Source organism: Neoarius graeffei, chromosome 18 (genome assembly GCF_027579695.1).
Source record: "Neoarius graeffei isolate fNeoGra1 chromosome 18, fNeoGra1.pri, whole genome shotgun sequence".
NCBI lineage: Eukaryota > Metazoa > Chordata > Actinopteri > Siluriformes > Ariidae > Neoarius > Neoarius graeffei.
In genome coordinates, this window is record NC_083586.1 from 6135068 (window position 1) to 6158879 (window position 23812).

The following is a 23812-nucleotide window of genomic DNA, read 5'->3' on the forward strand; positions in this document are numbered from 1 at the left end:
CACAAAATGTGGTCATTCATATATATATACACACACACACGACATGCTCAAGGGCACTTCAGCCTATCACCACCCCATGTCTTTGAGCTGTGGGGTTAACCAGAGCTGACACAGGCAGAACACGCAAACTCCACACAGAAAGGCCCCCACCAGCCACAAACCCAGAACCTTCTTGCTGTGAGGCCACAGCATGAACCACTCCATCCCCCTGCTGCACAAGTTAATACATTTTTAAAGTCTCCCCGTTGGGGAATCGAACCCCGGTCTTCCGCGTGACAGGCGGAGATACTGTCCACTATACTAACAAGGATGATGCTATAACCCTCATTTATCAATAAAAAATGTGGTATGGAAAGCATTTACTGCTGGGGTCAACAGCGTTCCTGTCAATAATCAAACTCCAGTTGATGTTTTCATATTTAATTTATAGGCCCACATCCGTGATATTGGACAGATCACACAGCACTCAACCGTTCCTTTTCAAAATTCAACACCCCCCCACCCCGCTTGCTTAGATATCTATCGATCTATCGATCGATCTATCGATCTTTCTTTCAAAAATGCTCATTCGTCAGACATTTCTCTGCCTGTGTGCAATGGCTAATAAAGCTGTAAAGGTGTAAGAGATTGGCCCAGGCCACCTTACCTTATACCAGCTTTCTGCACCTCCAATACAGTGTCACTAACCTGATCCAGTGTTAAGTGCAGCTCAGGTTTCTCTTCATTGACGTATAAATCTTTCGCTTTTTACTAAAGATTGCTGGAGAGAAATGTTAATGAGTTCAATATATTTTTGTAGGCTTTGCTCTAGCAGAGCTGAACATTTTTAGTCAACAAATGTTAGAACAGTTGATTTTTTTGCAGAGAAGTATCTCCTACACGCCTCAAAAGGCGATGTTTCTCTTCAAAAGGATCCAGCTGTTGGGGGCGGAGTCTAGGTGTGTTTAGCTTTCTGGATTATAATATGTGGAAGTGGTATATTTAAAGCCATTAGCTGCAGTAAGTTATCATTTCTTCGCATTTTGTTTAGAATCGAGTGTGGTATTTATTGTACTCAATTTAATATCTGATTCGTTCTCTAAACGAGAGCGTAATATTAAGCTGATTTTTTTAGAACAAGGAGCTGGGGTAGGAATTTGCTCTTTCAGTTCCATATACCAACCTGATGTTGTAGTACTTCTATCTTTGTTCTAGAAAAAGTTTTTTTTTCTTACTTGACACACTCTTTAAATGAAGCTGATAAATGGGTTTTTTTTTAGAGTAGAGAATAAAAATAAGAATTTGTTTCTTTTACTCAATACTCTCATATGGTATTATAGTAGATTTAGGAATGGTTACCTTATTTTAGAAAAAGAAAGAAAAAAATCTTTATTTTGCCTGCTCTAACTTTTTCCCTATTTTCTGGTTTTCTCCATGCTCAACAACACAGGTGTAGAATTGGGTGTGGGCAGTATGGGACAGAAATGTTAATGAGTTGAACATATTTTTTAGGCTTTGCTCTGGCAGAGCTGAACATTTTTGGTTATCAAGTGTTAGAACTCTTGATCTTTTTGCATGGAAGCATCCCCACATACACTCTACAAGGCGATGGGTGGTAAAAGAGAGCAACTGGACTTGCTTGAAGATTCTTGAAGACGTTTCACCTCTCATCCGAAAGGCTTCTTCAGTTCTGTCTGACTGGTAGGGAGTATCAGGTATTTATCCTCTCATGGATGAAAAGCTCATCTAATGGCCCTTTTCCACTACCCTTTTTCAGCTCACTTCAGCTCGCTTCAGCTCACTTCAGCCCGACACGGCTCGCGTTTCGACTACCAAAAACCAGCACGACTCAGCTCGTTTCAGCCCTGCTTAGCCCCTAAAACTCGCACCGTTTTGGAGTGGGGCTGAAGCGAGCCAAACCGAGCCGAGTGAGGTTGGGGGCGTGAGCAGACACTCCCCTGTGCACTGATTGGTGAGGAGGAGTGTCCTCACATGCCCACACACGCCCCGCGAGCGCGCTGGGATCTGTAAACACCGCAAACCCGGAAGGAGAAGAATTACGAATTACGAGAATTTCTGAAGCCTTATGCGCCTCGCCTCATCTATACGCTCTTGCCAGTCAGTATCTGTTGGCGTTGTCGGTGACAACAAGCCACAGCACCAAGACCAGCAACACTAACGACTCCATGTCCTCCATGTTTATTGTTTACTATTCGGGTCGTGAGACTACCGCTTAAAAGCTCACTGAATCAGTGACATACAGAGCATCGTGGACGAGTTCGCGGAGCGCAAGGCTCGTCGTATGCCCTTCAAATAATGCGCGCAGTAGGCTATTGATGTTTTATTATGACCAGTGTTGGGCACGTTACTTTCAAAAAGTAATTAGTTATAGTTACTAGTTACTTTTCCCAAAAAGTAACTGAGTTAGTAATGGAGTTACTTTGTCATAAAAGTAACTAATTACCAGGGAAAGTAATTATTCCGTTACATTTTGTTCCCCCCCCCCAAAAAAAAAAAAATCAAATTCAATTAGTGTAATCATAATAAAAGTGAATGTTAAATGTGTTTAATGACTGAAATGGACACTTAACAGAACCAGTTAGTAACATTATCTACACTATATTAATATTTTTGTGGGACAATATGAGATAAGACATCTATCAAATGTAATATATTTTTGCAGTTATTAAAATTATGTTACTAATTACTGGCCACTGACGAGGACAAACGCTTTGTTCCTCGACATAATGTGCATTGCACGTAAACACTCTTGCCTTTTATTTCAAGTAATGAAAAGTAATGGCTGTATTTCCAGTGTGAAAGCGCAGTGCTGGGCTGACCGCTCGCCATCGCTGGGTCTTCCGATTGAAAGCGTGCGCAGTAGTGCAGTAGGCGTGGCCTACCTACATATGTTGTCCAAATCTACTCTGATTGGCTTACTGTGCCGTTGTCTCGTGTCTCCCCGCCCCACACGAAAGCAGAGTAAAGAAAGGCTGAACGAGCAGCGTGCCAGATGAGAACAGCTTTAATAAAGTAACGCATAGTATTTTATTGTAAGTAACGGGAACGGCGTTATAACGATGTAAAAAGTAATTAGTTAGATTACTCGTTACTAAAAAAAGTAACACCGTTAGTAACGCCGTTTATTCTAACACCGTTATTCCCATCACTGATTATGACCCATGTACAGTATGTCACCTAATGTTTTTTTGTTTCTGAGTTACATGTTCGTTTGAAGGACTTAATGTACAAAATAACATAGTTGCACCCCGTAGTGTTGAAATTGGTAAACACAGTGCATTCAGTGAGGTTTGCACCGCCCTCCTTTTATTTCTGACTCTTCCTGTCACCGTTGCAACCTCTGAGCGCTCATTCGTATGCCCTTCAAATAATGTGCGCAGTATAGGCTATTGATGTTTTATTATGAGCCATGTACAGTATCCTAATGTTTTTTGTTTCTGAGTTACATGTTTGTTTGAAGGACTTGATGTACTAAATAACATAGTTGCACCCGGTAGTGTTGAAATTGGTAAACACCGCAGTTGCGGACATTTTGTAGCCTAAAATGATGTTATGATAAGCTTTAATAAAGGGCCCGGTCATTTGCCCTGCCCCCGGCCCGGCTCTGACTTGTTCCGCCACTGTCACTGATGTCACTGTTTGCGCTGCTTAACGACATCACGTGACGTCCACCCACTTTCGCTAACTCCACCCAATGTGTCCACCCACTTCCAGCCAGCACGGTTCAGCGCGGTTGTAGTCGAAATGCAACTCCAACAGCCCCGCTCAGCTCGACTCAGCTCGACTCAGCATGGCACGGCTCAGCCGTGTTTGTAGTGGAAAAGCGGCATAAGGTGTCGTTGAGTCATCCTGTTGGTGTGGGTCACTGGGGGCTGAATGTGAATGGCCTCAAGAGTCATTAGGGTGATCAATGGATTGCCCGTTAAGGTGATCAATGGAATGCTGATTCTCTCTGTCCTCCTGTGAGCCACTGAAAACAGCTGGGTTTTGGTGTGCATTCAGTTGTCTGGGAAGTGTGCCAAGGACTGCATTGTAGGTGGCTGATAAATTATGTCTTAGACCCCCACCTCTGTTCAGTGATGGCCGTTCCAGGTTGACAAAAATGGCTTCTTTAACTCCTCGCTCATACCAACGATCCTCTCTGGCTAAAATGCGTACGTTGGAATCCTGAAATGAGTGTCCTTTGTTGTTAAGATGAAGGTAGACAGCAGAGTCCTGGCCTGAGGAACTGGCTCTCCTGTGTTGAGCCACAGAGGCGCATCTTGTCACCAGTCAAGGCAGGCAGCTGCTTGGGGCCCCTGATCCACTAGGTGGCGAAAGAGAGTCGAGATTTGACACTTGCGTTTTGAAAAGTCATTGCGCGTATTAACCTGCAAATAGAAAATTGTGCCTGTCGTACATAAACCAGCTATTCTTCTAATTACGACGTCAAGAAGAAAATGAAGAGGAGCTATCCACCCGGGAATGTAAAAAGAAAAAAGAAAAAAGAGGAAGAGGAGAGAAGAAGGCAAGACAGTGGTAAGTCAGTCGAAATAATAATGAATGATGTAGTGCTATATAATGGTGCTAGTCTAGTTTCACTCGCGTTAGCATGGCCATACTTTTCTTTTGTTGATTTTAATGACTGTACTACAGTCACTGCCTGGTTTAATTTGACAGCAAAGTTAGTTAACTTAAGTTGGCTCTCCAACAGACCGCACGGTGTGCCATGCATGCCCATACAGTGTGATTGGTCAGCCCCTAGCAGCAGATAAATAACTCCCACCGTCATTATGGGATTTCTGCTTGGGGCCCCACCAGACCCTAGAATCGCCTCTGTTGAGCCATGCGCCTGTGAAGCGGTTGCTTGGTTTCACCAATATACGAGTCCGTGCCTTGCTCACTGCACTGAATTGCATACACCACGTTGTCCTGTTTGTGTCTGGGTATTCTGTCCTTAGTCTGGACCAATTTCTGCTTCAGGGTGTTACTGGGTCTGAAACGTACCGGAATGTTGTGTTTGTAGAAGATCCTCCTGAGTTTCTCAGATAGACCAGAAATGTAGGGAATGACAATGTTCTTGTGTTTGTTCCTGTTATCCTCCTTGTCCGTTATGTTCCTTTTCCTGCTCTTGAAGAAAGACCAGTTGGGATACCCACAGTTCTGAAGTGCTTTCCTGATGTGATTCTGCTCCTTCTCTTTTCCCTCTACCGTTGTAGGGATGTTCTGAGCCCTGTGTTGCAAGGTCCTAATGACCCCCAATTTGTGTTCCAGTGGGTGGTGAGAATTGAAGAGTGGGTACTGGTCCGTGTGTGTGGGTTTCCGGTAGACCTCGATGCTAAGGCTTCTGTCTTGTCTAATGTGTACATCACAATCCAAGAAGGCTAGATTATTCACACTTACGTCCTCCTGAGTGAAATTGATGTTGATATCCACTGCATTGATGTGTTTAGAGAAGACTTCCACTTCATGGGCTTTGATTTTAACCCAGGTGTCATCCACGTATCTGAACCAGTGGCTGGGAGCAAGTCCTGAAAAAGTGGTCAAAGCTTTATGTTCCACTTCCTCCATGTAAAGATTGGCCACAATAGGGGACACCGGTGAGTCCATGGCACATCCATGCTTATGTCTGTAGAAACTTTCATTAAACTGGAAATAAGTGGTAGTCAGGCAGAGGTCAAGCATGGTGCAAATCTGGTCCGTGGTGAGGTTCGTTCTATCCAGTAAGGTGTTGTCTTGAAGGAGTCGTTTTCTAACAGATTCAACTGCTTCTGTGGTGGGAATGCAGGTGAAAAGAGAAGTGATATCATAAGAAACCATGGTTTCATCTAAGTCTAGTTTGAGGTCTGCAACTTTAGTAGCAAAATCTTGGGAGTTTTTGACATGATGTATTGTATTCCCAACAAGAGGAGCCAGGATGGTGGCTAGGTGTTTGGCAATGTTATAGGTGACAGAGTTTATACTGCTGATGATAGGTCTGAGTGGAGCTCCTTCCTTGTGAATCTTGGGGAGTCCATATATGAGAGGAACGGCTTCCCCGGGGTACAATATGTAGTACAGAGATTGGTTGATGGCTTGGTCATTTTCTAGTTGTTGCAGGCAGCTAACAACTTTCTTTTTGTAACAACTGGTGGGGTCCCGTCTTAAGGTTTCATAGGTGGTTGTGTCGCTGAGGAGACTGGTCATCTTTGAGTGGTAGTCCGCTGTGTTTAGCACCACTGTGCATCTCCCTTTGTCAGCAGGAAGGATGGTGATGTCCTGGTCTCTTTGAAGCAATGTAAGAGCCCTCCTTTCTTGGCTGGTGAGGTTGGAGGGGGGTGCGTTTGCACCGGACAGAGCAGCTGATACCTTCAGTCTAAGTTGTTCTGCCTCTGTGTTGGTCAGGTTGTTGTTTCTGATGGCTGACTCTGTGGCTGTGATGAGATCTACCACTGGTATCCGCTCTGGTGAAACTGCAAAGTTAAGTCCCTTGGATAAAACTTTCAAGAATCTTGAAGCAAGTCCAGTTGCTCTCTTTTACCACCCATAGCTACTATGACCTGGATGACTGAGAATATTCACAGACATGTCTACAAGGCGGCGGCACGGTGGTGTAGTGGTTAGCGCTGTCGCCTCACAGCAAGAAGGTCCTGGGTTCGAGCCCCGGGGCCGGCGAGGGCCTTTCTGTGTGGAGTTTGCATGTTCTCCCCGTGTCCGCGTGGGTTTCCTCCGGGTGCTCCGGTTTCCCCCACAGTCCAAAGACATGCAGGTTAGGTTAACTGGTGACTCTAAATTGACCGTAGGTGTGAATGTGAGTGTGAATGGTTGTCTGTGTCTATGTGTCAGCCCTGTGATGACCTGGCGACTTGTCCAGGGTGTACCCTGCCTTTCGCCCATAGTCAGCTGGGATAGGCTCCAGCTTGCCTGCGACCCTGTAGAAGGATAAAGCGGCTAGAGATAATGAGATGAGAGATGAGATGTCTACAAGGCGATGTCTCTCTTCAAAAGGATCCAGCTGTTGGGGGCGGAGTCTAGCTGTGTTTACCTTTCTAGATTTTAATATGTAGAAGTGGTATATTTAAAATCATTGACGGCAGTAAATTGTTGTTTTTCGGACTTTTGGTTAAGCTTAAGTGTGGTATTTATTCTTATCAATTTACTCTCTGACTTGTTCTGTAAATGAAAACGTTAGAGCAGGGGCCTGGAATAGGGGTTTGCTCCTCTCAACCTCATATTGTAGTATCTTCAGAAATAATGCTTTTGCTCAAAAAGGGATTTTTTTAATTCTTGTTTGACACTCTTTAAGTGTAATTGATAAATGTTTTTTTTTTCTAGAGTAGAGAATTAAAATAGGAATTTGGTTCTTTTATTCTATACGCTCATGTGTTATTATAGTATGAATAGTTACCTTATTTTAAAAAAAAGAAAGAAAAAAATCTTTATTTTGCCTGCTCTAACTTTATCCCTATTTTCTGGTTTTCTCCATGCTCAACAACACAGGTGTAGAATTGCGTGTGGGCGGTATTGGCGTGTCCCTACCAATATTTCTGATTGAAGAGAAAAAATCCCGCCCCGTGCGCGGTACACAAAGGGTTACTGTAGGTTTCCACTGGGCGGAACACCACGCCCAATTCGCTCATGAATATTCACTCTGGGGGCGTGGTCGCGGTGTCAATTAGCAAGTGCGGTTGCAGTGATGATGATGATGATAGTTTATTTCAAACATGTAAATAAACAATGAATAAATAAGCAGATAACAAGAAAAACAAAACAGCATTTGCAACAAGAACACGTAAAAAGCCACTAAATTAGAAAATAAACCTTAAATAATATAGGTAATAATAATATATCAAAATCAAAACAAAAGAAAACAAGACTAAAATACATTCCATGTCCGAAAAAGAGTGGGCTGAAGTAAAAACTTATTTAATCCCACCCTCTACTTTAGTCAATATAAATTGATTATTGAGCTTCCTTATATATATATATATATATGTATATATATACTGTATATTACTTATTACTTCAACTATTCAGATATCAATTCTCTATAACTATATCATATAATTAATTAATTAATTATATGTGTATATCCATATGTCTACACACAAGTTTACTACAAATACCACACTCACAATGGAGAACAAAATAAAAACAAAACAAATAGATGAAGACTCAAAAAAGAAAAAAAGAAAATTTACACAATAAACAGCCAGTTATGATTAATCTCCTTCATCCTTATACCTTGTGAAAATCACATTTTTGTACATCTTTTTAAAATGCTTCATGTCTGGACATCCCTTGAGCTCCTCATTTAAACTGTTCCACCGCTTTACCCCACAAACAGAAATACAAAAACTTTTCTTGGTTGTGCGCACCCTATAATTTTTAAATTTAAATAAACTCCTTAAATTATAACTCCCATCTCTTTCAGTGAACAGTTTTTGAATATGATGTGGTAGTTGATTATTGTTTGCTTTGAATAATATTTGTGGTGTTTAATAGTCCACCAGATCTGCAAATTTCAGTATTTCTGACTGTAAGAATAATGTATTTGTATGATCCCGATAACCAGCCTTGTGTATAATCCTTATTGCTCTTTTTTGGAGAATGAATAATGAATGTATTGTATTTTTGTAATTATTGCCCCATACCTCTGCACAGTAACTTAAATAAGGTGAAACCAGGGAACAGTAAAGAATCCGGAGTGAATTGTGATCTAGAAACTGTTTGACTTTGTTTAATATTGCAATACTTCTTGATACTTTGGATTGTATGTTTTTTATCTGTGGTTTCCAGCTAAGTTTTTCATCAATAGTTGTTCCAATAAATTTGATTTCCTTAACTCTTTCTATAATAACCCCATCTATTTGAATATTTAGTTGTGTGTTTGTTTTGTTGTTACCAAATAATATTACTTTGGATTTGTTCAGGTTTAATGATAATTTGTTACTGTTGAACCATGTTATTAATTTACTTATTTCTGTTGTGATCTCCTGCAATAGTTCCATTAAATTATCACCAGAAAAGAGGATATTTGTATCGTCAGCAAACAAGATAAGCTTCATTACTTTAGATACACTACATATGTCATTGATATATAGTATAAAAAACTTTGGTCCTAACACTGACCCCTGGGGAACACCACAAGTTATGTCCAAAAATGATGAAGAGCAATCTCCCAGCTTCACAAACTGTCTCCTGTTACTTAAGTAGCTTTTAACCCAGTTTAAAACTATACCCCTGATGCCATATCGTTCCAGTTTTTTTATTAATATGTCATGATTTATTGTATCAAATGCTTTCTTTAAATCAATGAATATTCCAACTGCATGTTTTTTCTGCTCTATGGAATTGGTGATTTCTTCAACTAATTCTATTAAAGCCAGTGATGTTGATCTATGTGCTCTAAATCCATATTGACTGTCAATAAGTAGTTTATGTTTGTCAATAAATTTATCCAATCGGTTATTGAAAAGTTTTTCGAGAATTTTGGAGAATTGCGGAAGTAGTGAGACAGGTCTGTAGTTTGTGAAGTGGTGTTTGCTCCCAGTTTTGTACAGAGGAATGACTTTTGCTGTTTTCATTCTGTTTGGAAATCTACCAGTTAGAAATTACAAATTGCATATATATATATATATATATATATATATATATATATATATATATATATATATGTGTGAATGGCTTGGATATTCCATCAATAACATTTTTCAATATCATCATGTCAATGTCATCACAGTCGGTAGATTTTTTGTTCATACATTTCCCAACAATATCAACAATTTATTTTTCTTCCACTGCTGTAAGGAACATTGAAAAAAGAATTATTATCCATCAAATTGCCCAGATTTTCAGCAGATGTTCCTGGATCCGGGATTTGTTCCGCTAAGATTGGTCCTACGTTTACAAAGTAATGGTTGAAAATAATGGTTATATTCATATTTGTCATTATTAAGAAAGTACTTTGGATAATTTAGATATCTTGACCCATTTTTTATAATACTGTTCAAAGTGCTCCAAATTACTTGGATATTATTTCTGTTATCGTTTAATAATTTCTTATAATATTCTTTCTTAGCAGCCCTTATAATATTAGTTAATTTATTTTTATATTTTTTTATATCTATCCTCTGCCTGTTTAGTTTTCTGCTTTATGAACTCTCTATACAATGTATTTTTCTTTTTACAGACATTTTGTAAACCCCTTGTAATCCATGGACAGACTGTATGTTTGACTTTTTTACTGTAATGAACAATTGGACAATTTTTATTATATAATGATATAAATATCCTCAAGAATTCCTCATATGCTTTATTTATGTCTTTTAGTCGGTATATTTCATCCCATTTCACATTGAGATGAGATCAGGAAACAATTTATCATATAATTGCAAATATCCAGCCCTTTATGATAAATTAATTAAATTAAAATGATAATTTTCTATTTCTCTATCAGTATCAATTACAATTAATTATAATTATTCAAAAATTCATGACATTTTCATTACAAACATGAGGTTAAGTGGTTAAAGGTGATTTTTGTTGTTACAACTCATTTTGGAGCGAATTAACTTGTTCTAATGATCCTACCTAATTCATCCCTCCTCAAAATCCAGTGAATAACATTGGCAATAAAAGGTTAGAGTGGCTCCTATGCAGGAAGACACTGGAGAAATCAGGTAATTCCTTATGTTAAGCATTTAGCAATTTATTTTTCACCACTTTAGCTGTGGTCCCTAATATTTCAGTGACGCATTTCCTCAGAGAGAGAAAATGTTTTACAAATGCTGGGGTCTGGAATAAATGGGCAAATTTGCATCTCCTTTGATATCATATTCAAAATATGTAGTTTTATAATAGTTTGGCATGTTGTTCGTGCACTATCGACCAGAAGAAATTAACTTTCCCCAGTAAAAGAGACACAGTGTCACCCAACTTTGCATCAGACCTCTGTGTGTTTCACAGAACAGACACTCGTGTGGATTGTTAACAGGCAGCAACGTGGCTGAACAAAAGGCATAAACAAGCTACTTCAAATGACTTTACCCTTAAAGAAGTTCACTTTTTAAAGTACCTTTTTTGAGCTCCAATATCACATTTTCTATTATCTGACATGATGCTAAGTAATATCAAAAGGTATATTCACATGACTGCAGCTGTGTGAGCTTTGAACCCTGACATTACAAAAGTATAAGTTTAGAAACACAAGCCAAATGTGACCAACATGCAATTAAACAAATCAAAGCACATTTCAATGAAGTATTAAACTTGGATGAGCCAGCAGCAATATTTCTTTAAAAATATTCTGATCACTGGACTGAAAACGGGCGGCATGGTGGTGTAGTGGTTAGCGCTGTCGTCTCACAGCAAGAAAGTCCAGGTTCGAGCCCCGTGACCGGCGAGGGCCTTTCTGTGCGGAGTTTGCATGTTCTCCCCGTGTCCGTGTGGGTCCCCTCCGGGTGCTCCGGTTTCCCCCACAGTCCAAAGACATGCAGGTTAGGTTAACTGGTGACTCTAAATTGACCGTGAGTGTGAATGGTTGTCTGTGTCTATGTGTCAGCCCTGTGATGACCTGGCGACTTGTCCAGGGTGTACCCCGCCTTTCGCCTGTAGTCAGCTGGGATAGGCTCCAGCTCGCCTGCGACCCTGTAGAACAGGATAAAGTGGCTAGAGATGATGAGATGAATGGACTGAAAACCTACATAATTATTGACAACTTTTTCCTGGGGCTCAAGGCAAAAATATGCGCTTGTGCTACATCCTAAAGCAAAGTTTAATTTTATAACATTGAGAGCATCATTATTAGATCATAGATGCCTCTAAACTTTAAACTAACACTATTTGTTATCTCTAGAAATGTATTTTCATCTGCGAACGGCTGCTTATATTGTTTCTATGGTAGACTGGGTCTGTATGTGATTATATATGACACTGTAATATAGGAGACCTGACCAGTCTGATGAGTTTGTTGAACATCCCATTCCAAAACCATAACCATGAGGTAAAGAATATCACACAACAGGCCATGCTGTTATACCACAATAATGCACACAGTGGAAAACTAAACTGAAATCATTGGACTCTGTTTATTGTAAATCTTACATTAAGTGTCTACAATAATGCATTAGAACAAACATGTTGATATTAATATCTCATTCATACTGCAGCCAGAATTACTGTCCGAAATCAAAATACACATTTTCCTCAATATTGTAGATGAACCATTTTATTCCCCTAATCTCAGGGATATGTACGCTTAAAATTGGGCTCAATAACCCAATTAACATGTGAATTTTCTTTCTTCATCAGCTGTATTTAGTACAACATTGATTTATTTTAGAAGCATTAGATTTTAAAGATGGTTAAAGCTTGAGAGAAATGGCTCTTTCAGTATTTCCTCTGTAGTCTCAGGGAAGTAAAGCTGGTAAACACAAACAGAAAGTGATTATATCTGATTGTGGAGAAAACATCTGAGCACCTCTACCTGAGTGTGTTTGTAGAACGTGTGTCTTGAATCCCAGTGTGCAGTGGCGATCCTAGAGTGATTTACTCCCTGGGCGAAACCCCCTGCTGGCGCCCCCCCCGGCCCAACCCGACAACCACCTCCCACCCACCACCTAAGAAAACACTAACTTCGTCCAGAACACACACAAACTCACAACAGCTATTTTCAAGAACAAATTTCCAGTTTTAATGACTAGTGCAATAAAAAATACAAAGATAAACAATAAAAGATAAACAATAAACAAAAAGACTCAATGACTTCGCATTACAGCTATCCACAGCTATTTAAGAGAGCACAACTGCACTACAGCACCACCCGATGGTCAAAATATTGCACAAGTCAGTCAGTTTTACCAACAGAGTGCACAATGAATTATCATAGAGTACCATTCACCATTATTATTAACAAGAAGACTTAAACCTCCATTAAAGTCACACCATATAAATAACAAAAGAAGCTAAACAGTTAAACAATCACAATTACAGAATAACATGAAGTGACAAAAGGTCTAAAAATACTATACATTAAAGTGGCAAAAATGGTAAAACGCAATCATGTATCATAAATAAATGAACTAATGACAGAGAAGAGGTAAATCCTATACATATTACTGTACACATAAGAAGAAATAACAAACACTATTGTGTATCATAAATAACAAGAAGTAACAAATGAAGAAGTTAACACTCTTTAAAGTGGCAAAGATGGCAAACCACTATAATTTGTCATAAATAACAAGACGTGCAAAAGAAGTAAGAGGAAAACAGTCTATATACATTTAAGTGGCAATTATATTCAGGATGCAAAAGTGAAAGCACAACCTAAAAGTTGGCTTTTCTGGCCTTCCTGGATGCAAATTCTTCCACAATGTCTTCATATGAGATTTGTTCCCCTAAGGCGTGGTTTATGCTGATCACAGCAAGGCCACTGAACCGTTCCTGTGACATTGTTGACCTTAGGTAAGTCTTGATCAGTTTTAGCTTCGAGAAGCTCCTCTCTGCCTGAGCCCCAGTGACAGGCAGAGTGGCAGCAATTCTGAGTCCAGTCCAGAAATTGGGGTCGATCTCTGATAGCTCCTTCTCGTGCATGAATGTGATCAGCTCAAGGGGGGTCACAGTTGCTGAAGGCAAGTCAGGAAAGTTCCTGATCTCCTGCACGAGCTCTTTTTTTTTTCTTTTTTTGGGACCGTTTTTTTTTTTTTTTCGCGCCCGCGACCGTGCCGCCCCCGCGATACCGCCCCGGGCGGCTGCCCGGTCGGACCGCCCCCAGGACCGCCCCTGCGTGGAACAAATCCCGGATCCAGGAACATCTGCTGAAAATCTGGGCAATTTGATAGATAATTATTTTTCAATGTTCCTTACAGCAGTGGAAGAAAAAGAAATTGTTTAAGGCTCCGGATGGGTTTTACTTCCGTTTAAGAGGGAAACGAACATACACCCTCCCGACAGTCAATAAAACACATTTGCAAATTGGTAGAATGAGTTAATCATCACATGCAAGATTTGCAATTAATCAAATGAATTTATTATTATTATTATTATTAATGAATTACTACAGTTCTAAACTTCAAATTTTAAAAGTCTGGGCTTTGGAGAGATGATGGATCTCTTTTGATGGAACACAACGGAGCAAAATATTGTGACCCCCAAGCCGATGTCTCTCTTCAAAAGGATCCAGCTGTTGGGGGCGGAGTCTAGCTGTGTTTACCTTTCTGGAGTTTAATATTTGGAAGTGGTTTATTTAAAGCTGTTCACGGCAGTAAGTTATCGCTTCTCGGTCTTTTGGCTAAGATCAAGTGTAGTATCTGTTCTTATCAGTTTAATATCTGATATGTTTTCTAGATGAGAACATTATATTAAACAGATTTTTAGAACAGGGAGCTGGAATAAGGGCTTGCTCTTTCTGCTCCATGCATCAACCTGGTATTGCAGTATCTTCAGGAATGATGCCCTTGTTTAAAACTAAAAAAAAGACAAACTGCTTTTTTTCAGAAAATCAATTTAATGTTTATGTTCTCAAAATAAGAGTAATAAATGCATGTATAAAAGTATACAGCTAGAATTGGGGTTTACTTCTTTTATTCTGTGTGTCTGTATAGCATTATAGTAGTTCTAGAAATAGTTGCTTTGTTTAAAAGAGAAATATATATATTTTGTTTGATCTGGTCTAATTCTTCCCCCATTTCCTGGTTTTCTTCTTGCTTAACAAGCAACTGGACTGTGAGTCTGTAGTAATTCTTTCTTTTACTTTTTCATGAGAGAGATCACACAACATCACCTATCTTCTTTTTTTCTTTTTATTTACTTGTTGGCTTATTTATTTCTCTGCCTGTTTGCAATGGCTAAGAAAGCTATAAAGGTGCAAGAGATTGGCCCAGGCCACCTGACCCTATACCAGCTTTCTGCACCTCCAATAGTGTTTTCACCAACATCACCAAAACACAAAAGTTCTGGATGTGCGCCATATTGGTGGTTTTGATTTCCGTAAACAGTGCTTGCATTTCATCTAGGAAAAAAAAAATCACATTTTTTGTAATGGTATTGGTTAAAGAAACTTGCAATAAGAAGACAGAAGCTGCTAGAAAGCATGTAGAAGGCCTAGAGCCCAGTGTAAGAGCCTGCTATCTGGGGAAACTGCAGTTAATCAACAGCCTGGAACCATATGAAACGGGAGAGGAACTGAGTGAAGACAATGCATTGCTGCCCGCTGTAATATACCCAGACATCATCAACTATTTTTTTTTTTTTGCCAAGTCCATACACTGCTGAGGATCTGAAGTGTTTGAAGGGACTAGGAGCCTATAACCAGATGTGCTGTGTCTGGGTCAGGGAATGAAAAGCATGGAAATTTGATGACAAATGTCTGGTGAAAGCAAAGGTGTGTACTGTGTACATTACATGTACAGTGATATACTGTAGATCATGTGTGCACATCCCCTGTGGGCCTACCTCAGCTGACAGCTGATTGTGATTTTTAACTTTAGCTTACTCTCAAGAGAACATACAGAAGCACCATCACGGCTAGACAGTAGAAATATGGTGTCATGCTTAATTTTAAGACATTGATTAAAACTTAAAAAAAAAAAAATCATACCTGATACAAAGTGAACTGAACACACTCATGTTGTGCAGATTTTTGTCGGTCAGATCCTGGTTTAGTTTGGCAAGCCAGAGATGATGATGGTCCTCTGACAATTTTCTGGTTTCCTCCCCCTGATTTTTGATTATTTTAGGTAATCGGTAGAAGTGCAGATGTTTCTCAAGATCTGAGCGATTGTGGCAACCCAAAACTGTGCAGTAATTCACCATTATTTGGTTTGTTTATCGAAAAATTCACAAAGCTTGCTTTGCTGTTCATGTGTCCAATGCCTCTAATATGGCCGACTTTCGGTTTGATGATGTCACGTGAAAATACTCTATACAGTTTCACTCGCCTGATCCAGTGTTAAGCGTGGCTCAGGTTTCTCTTCATTGACACATAAATCTTTCGCCTTTTACTAAAGATTTCTGTGGAGAGGAATGTTAATGAGATCAACTTATTTTTACAGGCTTTGCTCTGGGGGAGCTGAACATTTTTGGTGGTCAAAGATGAGAAATATCTAGCTTTTGGTATAGCTCCAAAACTTTTCTCCATGATCAACAAGCAGCTGGACCATTAGCCTGCAGTAATTCTTTCCCATGCACACCTAAAATGATGTCTCTTTTCAAAAGGATACAGCTGTAATCATCATCATTCAGAAAACACATCAAACACGAAAGTGACATAAGATTTTTTTTTTCAAGAAGAGCACCATTCCTGGAGATACTGCAATACCAGATTGATGCATGGAGCAGAAAGAGCAAGCTCCTATTCAAACTCCATGTTCTAAAAATCTGTTAAATATAATGTTCTCATTTAAAAAACATATCAGATATTAAACTGATAAGAACAGATACTACACTTGATCTTAGCCAAAAGGCAGAGAAGCAATAACTGGCTGCAGTTAACAGCTTTAAATGTACCACTTCCAAATATTGAAATCTAGAAAGGTAAACACAGCTGAATCATTCTGAAGAGAGATATTATCTTAGGGGTGTACTGAATGGTTGGAGGAAATTCTTTGTAAAAAACTTGATATTTCTAATATTTGATCACCAAAACCATACAACTCAGCCAGAGCAGAACCTACAAAAAAAACCACAGTTGAACTTACTATTATGCCTCTCTGCAGCAATCTTTAGTAAACCACAAACGCTTTATATGTTAATGAAGAGAAACCTGAGCTACCTTTAACACTGGATCAGGTTAGTGAAACTGTATTGGAGGTCCAGAAAGCTGGTATAGGGTAATTTGGCCTTGACCAATCTCTTACACCTTTACAGCTTTATTATCCATTGCAAACAGGCAGGGAAATGTCTGACCAACGAGCATTTTTGATAGATAGATAGATAGATAGATAGATAGATAGATAGATAACATTTTGGTGGTCAAATATTAGAAATATTGAGCTTTTTGCATGGACCCCCCACACGCCCCCAAGACGATGTCTTTTTTCAAAAGGATTTAGCTGTCAGGCAGCACGGTGGTGTAGTGGTTAGCGCTGTTGCCTCACAGCAAGAAGGTCCGGGTTTGAGCCCCGTGGCCGGTGAGGGCCTTTCTGTGCGGAGTTTGCATGTTCTGTCCGTGTGGGTTTCCTTCGGGTGCTCTGGTTTCCTCCACAGTCCAAAGACATGCAGGTTAGGTTAACTGGTGACTCTAAAGTGAGTGTGAATGGTTGTTTGTGTCTATGTGTCAGCCCTGTGATGACCTGGCGACTTGTCCAGGGTGTACCCTGCCTTTTGCCCGTAGTCACCTGGGATAGGCTCCAGCTTGCCTGCGACCCTGTAGAACAGGATAAAGCAGCTGGAGATAATGAGATGAGATGAGATTCAGCTGTCAGTAAGTAAGGGCGTGGGGATTGTTGAATTTTGAAAAGGAACAGCTGAGTGTTGTGTGATCCGTCTAATGAAAAAGTAGGGGAAAGAATTACTGCAGACTTACAGTCCAGCTGCTTGTTGAGCATGGAGAAAACCAGGAAATGGGGAAAAGTTAGGTCGGGCAAAGAAAGAAATATTTTTTTCTTTATTATTTTAACAAGGTCACCAATAAACAAATAATATCTTGACAAATAATATCTGGAAATAATATTTTGTCATCAAAAATGGCAAAAGCAACAATAGAGCTTTGGTCAGACCTCGGGTTATTTGACACATGGAGAGTCACTAATCCATGAGAGAAAGATTTCACATTTTTCCTCACATCCCCATCATTCTTTTTCTAGAATTGATTATATTTTCATCTCTAGATTGGCCCTTGACAGAACCGGAGCCTGCTCCATTAACACATGCATTCTCTCAGACCACTCATCAAAATCTATAGAATGCCTGCCTTTTACTATGACCCTTTATCGAGACATTGGTGTTTAAATCCATCTCTTCTTAGCAATCCTGCATTTTTAGGAAATCAGTGGGAACTTTTTATTTCTACAAATGATTCACCTGAGATTTCAGCTTCAACCTTACAGGAAGCACTCGACAGGCCCCAAATTTCACACCGCACGTAGCCAGCAGGATTCAAAACTGCGCAGGGAAACCCCAATGGATTTCAAGTCCGTCGCCTTCACCACTCAGCCATGACTACTGGAGGCTCTGAAATTCAAGTGCGACAAAAATTTCCCTTGAGCACTTTTTTTCTTTTGCAAAGGCACACCAGTCAAAGCCTCTGTTTTCACACCAAGCACAGGCCACAAGGCCCATCAACAACCCACTGTAGCGAATGTCAGAAGTGGGATTCAAACACATACCTCCAGAGGAAACTACAACTTGAACACAGTGCCTTAGACCACTCAGCCAACCTGACTTGCCACACCTAGCCCGAATCCGGAGTAGAACATGCTGAGGTCTCATGCTGCTCTCACATGTGGGCCATGCGCTTGGCTCACTATTGCAATGCTCTGGGCAGTGCTTTTACAAGTTTGCAGAAAACACATACTTTCCGGCAAACATTTTATGACAGTGCTTTGACTCGACCTGTCCGGGAGAGAAGCCCTTTCCATTTTGGACAGATTCCTGGATTTGGAACCACTCCGTCTTTTGCCAGACAAGCTCGGGTAAGAGCCGCCACAGAACAAGGCTCCGGCTGCCTTTCAACAAACCAAATTTCAGATGGTGTCAGCAGCATACTCAAAGCAGCGTGGGAGATGTTGAGTGGACATCGAGGACATCGCTTTAACCAGGTGGCCACGACTGCCCACGGGGCCTCGGGACAGCGTGGACAAATTATCAGGAGATGCTTCGGTGCACTTTGCTTCAAAACGCATGCGCTTCAGGGAGGCGAAATCCTCAGGTTGGACGTGAACAAGTCTATGGCCTAGCCTCGTTGATTCACTGGATGTACAACCGTCTATGGGCAGCGCTGCTAAATAAAGCCAGGGTAACCATTCCTATTCTAGTATAATACCACCTGAGCATATAGAATAAAAGAAACAAATTCCTATTTTTATTCTCTACTCTAAAAAAAACATTTATCAACTTCATTTAAAGAGTGTTTTCAATAAAGAAAAAAAAACTTTTCCTAAAAACAAAGATAGAGGTACTGCAACATGAGGTTGGTATATGGAGCCGAAAAAGCAAACCCCTATCCCAACTCCTTGCTCTAAAAAACCTGCTTGATATAACACTCTCATTTAGAGAACAAATCAGATATTAAATTGATTAGAATAGATACTACACTTGATCTTGGTCAAAACGTGGAAAAATGATAATTTACTGCAGCTAATGGCTTTAAATATACCACTTCCACATATTAAAATCCCAAAAGGTAAACACAGCTAGATCCTTTTGAAGAGAGACATCGCCTTTTGGGACGTGTGAGAGATGCTTTAATGCAAAAAGATCAATAGTTCTAACATTTGTTGACTAAAAATGTTCAGCTCTGCCAGAACAAAGCCTACAAAAATATGCTGAACTCATTAACATTTCTCTCCACGGAAATCTTTAGTAAAAGGCGAAAGATTTATGCGTCAATGAAGAGAAACCTGAGCTACACTTAACACTGGATCAGGTTAGTGACACTGTATTGGAGGTGCAGAAAGCTGGTATAGGGTAAGGTGGCCTGGGGCAATCTCTTACACCTTTACAGCTTTATTAGCCATTGCACACAGGCAGAGAAATGTCTGACCAACGAGCGTTTTTGAAAGAAAGATAGATAGATAGATAGATAGATAGATAGATAGATAAGCAAGCGGGATGGGGGTGTTGAATTTTGAAAAGGAACAGTTGAGTGTTGTGTGATCTGTCCAATATCACGGATGTAGGCCTATCAATTAAATATGAAAACATCAGCTGGAGTTTGATTATTGACAGGAACGCTGTTGACCACTAGCCTGGGCCCGCCAATCCTAAGCGTGACGCAACACGAAGGCCTGTTGCAAGCTTAGTCTGGCCAGGCAAGCTATCTACAGCTCTTCCAAGCTCCCAAAAAATCAGGATCCAATCAACTTTGAGCATCTCCAACGGCCCTGGGTAGAGGCGTGTTCAAGGCACTGACGTAGTAGAACTGCGACTGGAAGCCATAGATTGTTTACAGAATCTATGCCGGAAGTGCTTCATTCACGCTTCCGCATCTATTACGCATAGATGCTGTATTGAAAGCATTCAACGGGAAGTTCTCATTGAAAACGGAGCAAAGAGCAGCCCTGGAGGTATTTATTGAAAGGAAGGACGTTTTTGCCTTGCTCCCGACCTGCTTCGGTAAGAGTTTAATCTACCAGTTAGCCCCGTCGCGTCGCATACGTCAGAGGAAAGAGTGATGTGATTGGTTTAAGCTTCGTCACAGCCTTTTCTGGCTTCAACCAGTAGCAAACTGAGGCATTTCAGGGAGGCGGGTCAACCACGGGCTCTGGGAAACGGTTGGGCTTAATATCTTGGCCAGACCAATAGCTCGTAGAGCTTTGACGTCGCGTTAGCCAGGCTAGTTGACCACAGCAGTAAGTGCTTTCCATACCACATTTTTTATTGATAAATGAGGGCTGTTGTGTCATCCTTGTTAGTATAGTGGACAGTATCTTTGCCTGTCATGCGGAAGACCGGGGTTCGATCCCCCGATGGGGAGACTGAATTATTAACTTGTACAGTAGGGGGATGGCGTGGTTTGCACTGTTGCCTCACAGCAAGAAGGTTCTGGGTTTGTGGCTGGTGGGGGCCTTTCTGTATGGAGTTTGCGTGTTCTCCCTGTGTCAGCTCTGGTTAACCCCACAGTTCAAAGACATGTAGTTAACATGGGGTGGTGTTGGGTGGAAGTGCCCTTGAGCGTATGTATATAAAGTGTGTGTGTATGAATAACCACATCTTGTGTCAATTAAATCTTATTAATAGTAACAGATCTAGATAAATCCAGTGACTATAGACCATACTTTAGTCATACTAAAGTCAATGTTAATGTCAATTATGACTATTATGAATTGCCAATGGTAGACCCTCTGATGATGTTCTTCTAATAATATTCTATTTCTAAGTCTAGTAAAAGTCAGACAAAAAAAAGTTTTATGTGTTTTTAGCTTTTAGGTAAATATCAGAAAATTGAGTTAGCTAATTTAATGGATGCCCACTAACCTATCTTTGTGCATGGAGCATTAGCAAACCTCCCTCATGATAGTGAGAACTGGCAGCCTGGATTTTTCCATTGGCTCACGCGCTTGACCCCCAATCCAATGTTGCTTTGGTTGGCCAAAGTTATGAGGTTGCTGTGGGGTACTAAGACTAGACTAAATGACAAAATTAAACAATTCAGACATCCCTAGTCACCCGGACGCTCTGGGAGTCTCCCAGGAGCATGTAGGCAGAGACAGGAAAGGCAGGAGAAACTTGATCTAAGTCTTATTTGGAAAGTTGTAAATTAAATTGTAATGACTGGCTATTGCTGATATGTGGTTTGATGTTGTGACATGTAAGTAAGTTTAGCAAACAATTGATTTGATTGATGTAGATTTATGGTGTGAGATGTAAAGAACTATTGTTAATATGTGAATTGATGGTGTGAGATGTAAACAAGTAATGCAAATAATAGTGCAGATTGATGAGATGTAAATAACTATTGCTAATATGTGAATTAGTGGTGTATATTGTGAATAAGTTTTACAAATTACAGTGTAGATTGATGGTGAAACGTAGGCTTAATAAGTTACCAATATGTGCATTGATGTGAGATATAAATAAGTAGGCCATAAGTTGATAAAATATGTATTAAACTGATGGTGCAATAAATAAAAATGTTTTGAGAGATATTGACCACTGTGAGTGAAAAAGGGCTCCCCCTCCTTACAAAAGCCAATTTAACCACTGTCCGAACCAATGGATTTTTGACCAAAATGCTCTGAACGGATCAAACTTTGGTGCCCGAACCAGAACGGAACCCGTTCCCTGTTGGTGGAAAAGGGCGACGTGTCAGTCGGTGCAAAGTCTTGTCGGGTCCATATCTTGTCTGACCAGTAGAGGGAGCACACATGAAATCACCACCAGTGTCTTGTGCTGACTTGGAAGAGGAGGCGCCAAAAATTATGCAAAACCCTGCTCGGACGCTTTGCCTGCCCTCACGGAGCGGCCTACACCCTTGCAGGGTTACATCTCAGCCAGGCAAAGAAGCTCATACTTACCTGGCAGGGGCAACACCATGATCAAGAAGGTGGTTTGCCCAAAGTGAGGCCCAGCTATTGCACTCAGGCTGTGCTGACCTTTGTGAATTCCTCAAATGCAGGAATCTCAACTGCATAATTTCTGGTAGTGGGGGACTGTGTTTGTGCTCTCCCCTTTTGCCTAATTCTGTTGGAGTCAAAGATAGAGCTGTTTGTCTTTCTGAAGTTTTTATTTTCTTTGTGTTCAGATGTTTTATATCAAGAGCTACTAGCTGCTTTAAATCTTTGAGGAGCTAGAAGGGTTATGCTCTTAAGGGTAACATGTGGAAAAAATCTCTCTGGTTCTGTGTATTGCTGCATTTCTGAGCACTAGGAAATGGGTTTTGTTCAGGCTTCTTTTATCCTTAGCACCCAGCTAGGGTCTCCATGAGTTTTGAGCAGAAAATGGTTGTTGAGGATGCACTGTGGATGGACCTTTGCGAATTCCTCAAATGCGGGAATATCGACTGCATAATTTCTGAAAGTGGGGGAATGCGTTCCTGCTCTCTCCTCTTTCCCATAACCCTGACAGAGTCAAAAATAGAGCTGGTGGCTTTTCTATCTATCTATCTATCTATCTATCTATCTATCTATCTATCTCCTTCCTTCTTTCCCCTCCCCTGATGTTGTGCGCTGGAGTGCAAGTTGCACGATGTGTTTGAAGTCTTATGAAGACAAGTGGGCTCAGGCACCAAAGTGCAGCATGTGGAGAAAATGTAGCTGGCTCCACATGTTGCTGTTATTTTCGCTCTGCTCGCACGGCTTTCTGACCACCAAGGAATGTGTTCTTGAACGGGTTTAGGTCAGGCTTCTGGGAACCTTGGCACGAGCAAGGGTCTCGATCAGGGGCATCACTAGGAATTAAGCTTTACTGGGGCACTGCAACCCCCCCCCCCCCCCGCACAATGCACCTTAATGTTCCTGGACAACCTATGCAAAGTGGATAATTCTTATGCTCTCGTGGATTAAGTTATGCAAGGTATAGGTCAACTAGACGGAAAACACATCCCTGTCCCCAAAAAAATTATTGTTGGCATTTGGGCTTTTAATGCATGCTGATGCTAAACGTGTCACCTCAACTCTCACGATTCACGAACTTAGCTGGTTAGTTATGACTGACTAGCACATAGCCTACAACCTTAATCTTACCTCCCTCACCCTCCTCCTCATCTGTCACTGTTTCCCTGCCCCTGTCTCTGCTTTGTGAGAAGAACTGTCTGATATCCATCTGGAAAAGTAATTTAATATTGTTTAATTCGATGTAGTTTAATGGGTTTGTGAGAATATGGTTTGCTTAGTTTTGTTGCAAAAACTTTGCACTACCTTAACTCATCCAGAGCCCGTTCTCTGACTCATCCAAAGAGTAGACTCATCTCTCCAGTAGGCTAAATGGACTCATGGCATGCCGCACGCACGCTATGTTTACAGTGAGTATCTCCCAGACCAATCAGAAAATTAGTTAGAAAGAAGAGGCGATAGAAGTTTGAAACACACTCTGTCCTACAACTTACAGTAGATAAATGATCTGCCAAAGAAACTAGTTTGTTGCAAAAATCTTTCAACATTTCCTTACTGGGGTACAGCTGATTTTTACTGGGGCACGTGCACAAATTGACAAAATGGGCATGATTGTCTGTTTTAACATGATTTTAGTTTAA

At 40.5% G+C, this 23812-nt stretch overlaps 9 non-coding genes across 9 annotated transcripts; 5 read left to right on the forward strand and 4 right to left on the reverse strand.

Moving 5' to 3' along the window:
- The first annotated feature begins 706 nt into the window (after window positions 1-706).
- LOC132866878 (U5 spliceosomal RNA) lies at window positions 707-818 on the forward strand. The gene has a single exon (XR_009650644.1). It is a non-coding gene; the product is annotated as a U5 spliceosomal RNA (small nuclear RNA).
- Window positions 819-1006: 188 nt separating this feature from the next.
- Window positions 1007-1199, forward strand: LOC132866912 (U2 spliceosomal RNA). The gene has a single exon (XR_009650665.1). It is a non-coding gene; the product is annotated as a U2 spliceosomal RNA (small nuclear RNA).
- Window positions 1200-14231: 13032 nt separating this feature from the next.
- On the forward strand, window positions 14232-14422 carry LOC132866902 (U2 spliceosomal RNA). The gene has a single exon (XR_009650660.1). It is a non-coding gene; the product is annotated as a U2 spliceosomal RNA (small nuclear RNA).
- A 1495-nt stretch (window positions 14423-15917) lies between these two features.
- LOC132866875 (U5 spliceosomal RNA) lies at window positions 15918-16032 on the forward strand. The gene has a single exon (XR_009650641.1). It is a non-coding gene; the product is annotated as a U5 spliceosomal RNA (small nuclear RNA).
- Window positions 16033-16245: 213 nt separating this feature from the next.
- LOC132866903 (U2 spliceosomal RNA) lies at window positions 16246-16436 on the reverse strand. The gene has a single exon (XR_009650661.1). It is a non-coding gene; the product is annotated as a U2 spliceosomal RNA (small nuclear RNA).
- Window positions 16437-18042: 1606 nt separating this feature from the next.
- trnas-uga (transfer RNA serine (anticodon UGA)) lies at window positions 18043-18124 on the reverse strand. Its single transcript has one exon. It is a non-coding gene; the product is annotated as a tRNA-Ser (tRNA).
- A 922-nt stretch (window positions 18125-19046) lies between these two features.
- On the reverse strand, window positions 19047-19245 carry LOC132866908 (U2 spliceosomal RNA). Its single transcript, XR_009650664.1, has one exon. It is a non-coding gene; the product is annotated as a U2 spliceosomal RNA (small nuclear RNA).
- Window positions 19246-19413: 168 nt separating this feature from the next.
- On the reverse strand, window positions 19414-19528 carry LOC132866869 (U5 spliceosomal RNA). The gene has a single exon (XR_009650636.1). It is a non-coding gene; the product is annotated as a U5 spliceosomal RNA (small nuclear RNA).
- A 2600-nt stretch (window positions 19529-22128) lies between these two features.
- LOC132866899 (U1 spliceosomal RNA) lies at window positions 22129-22292 on the forward strand. The gene has a single exon (XR_009650657.1). It is a non-coding gene; the product is annotated as a U1 spliceosomal RNA (small nuclear RNA).
- The last annotated feature ends 1520 nt before the right edge of the window (window positions 22293-23812 follow it).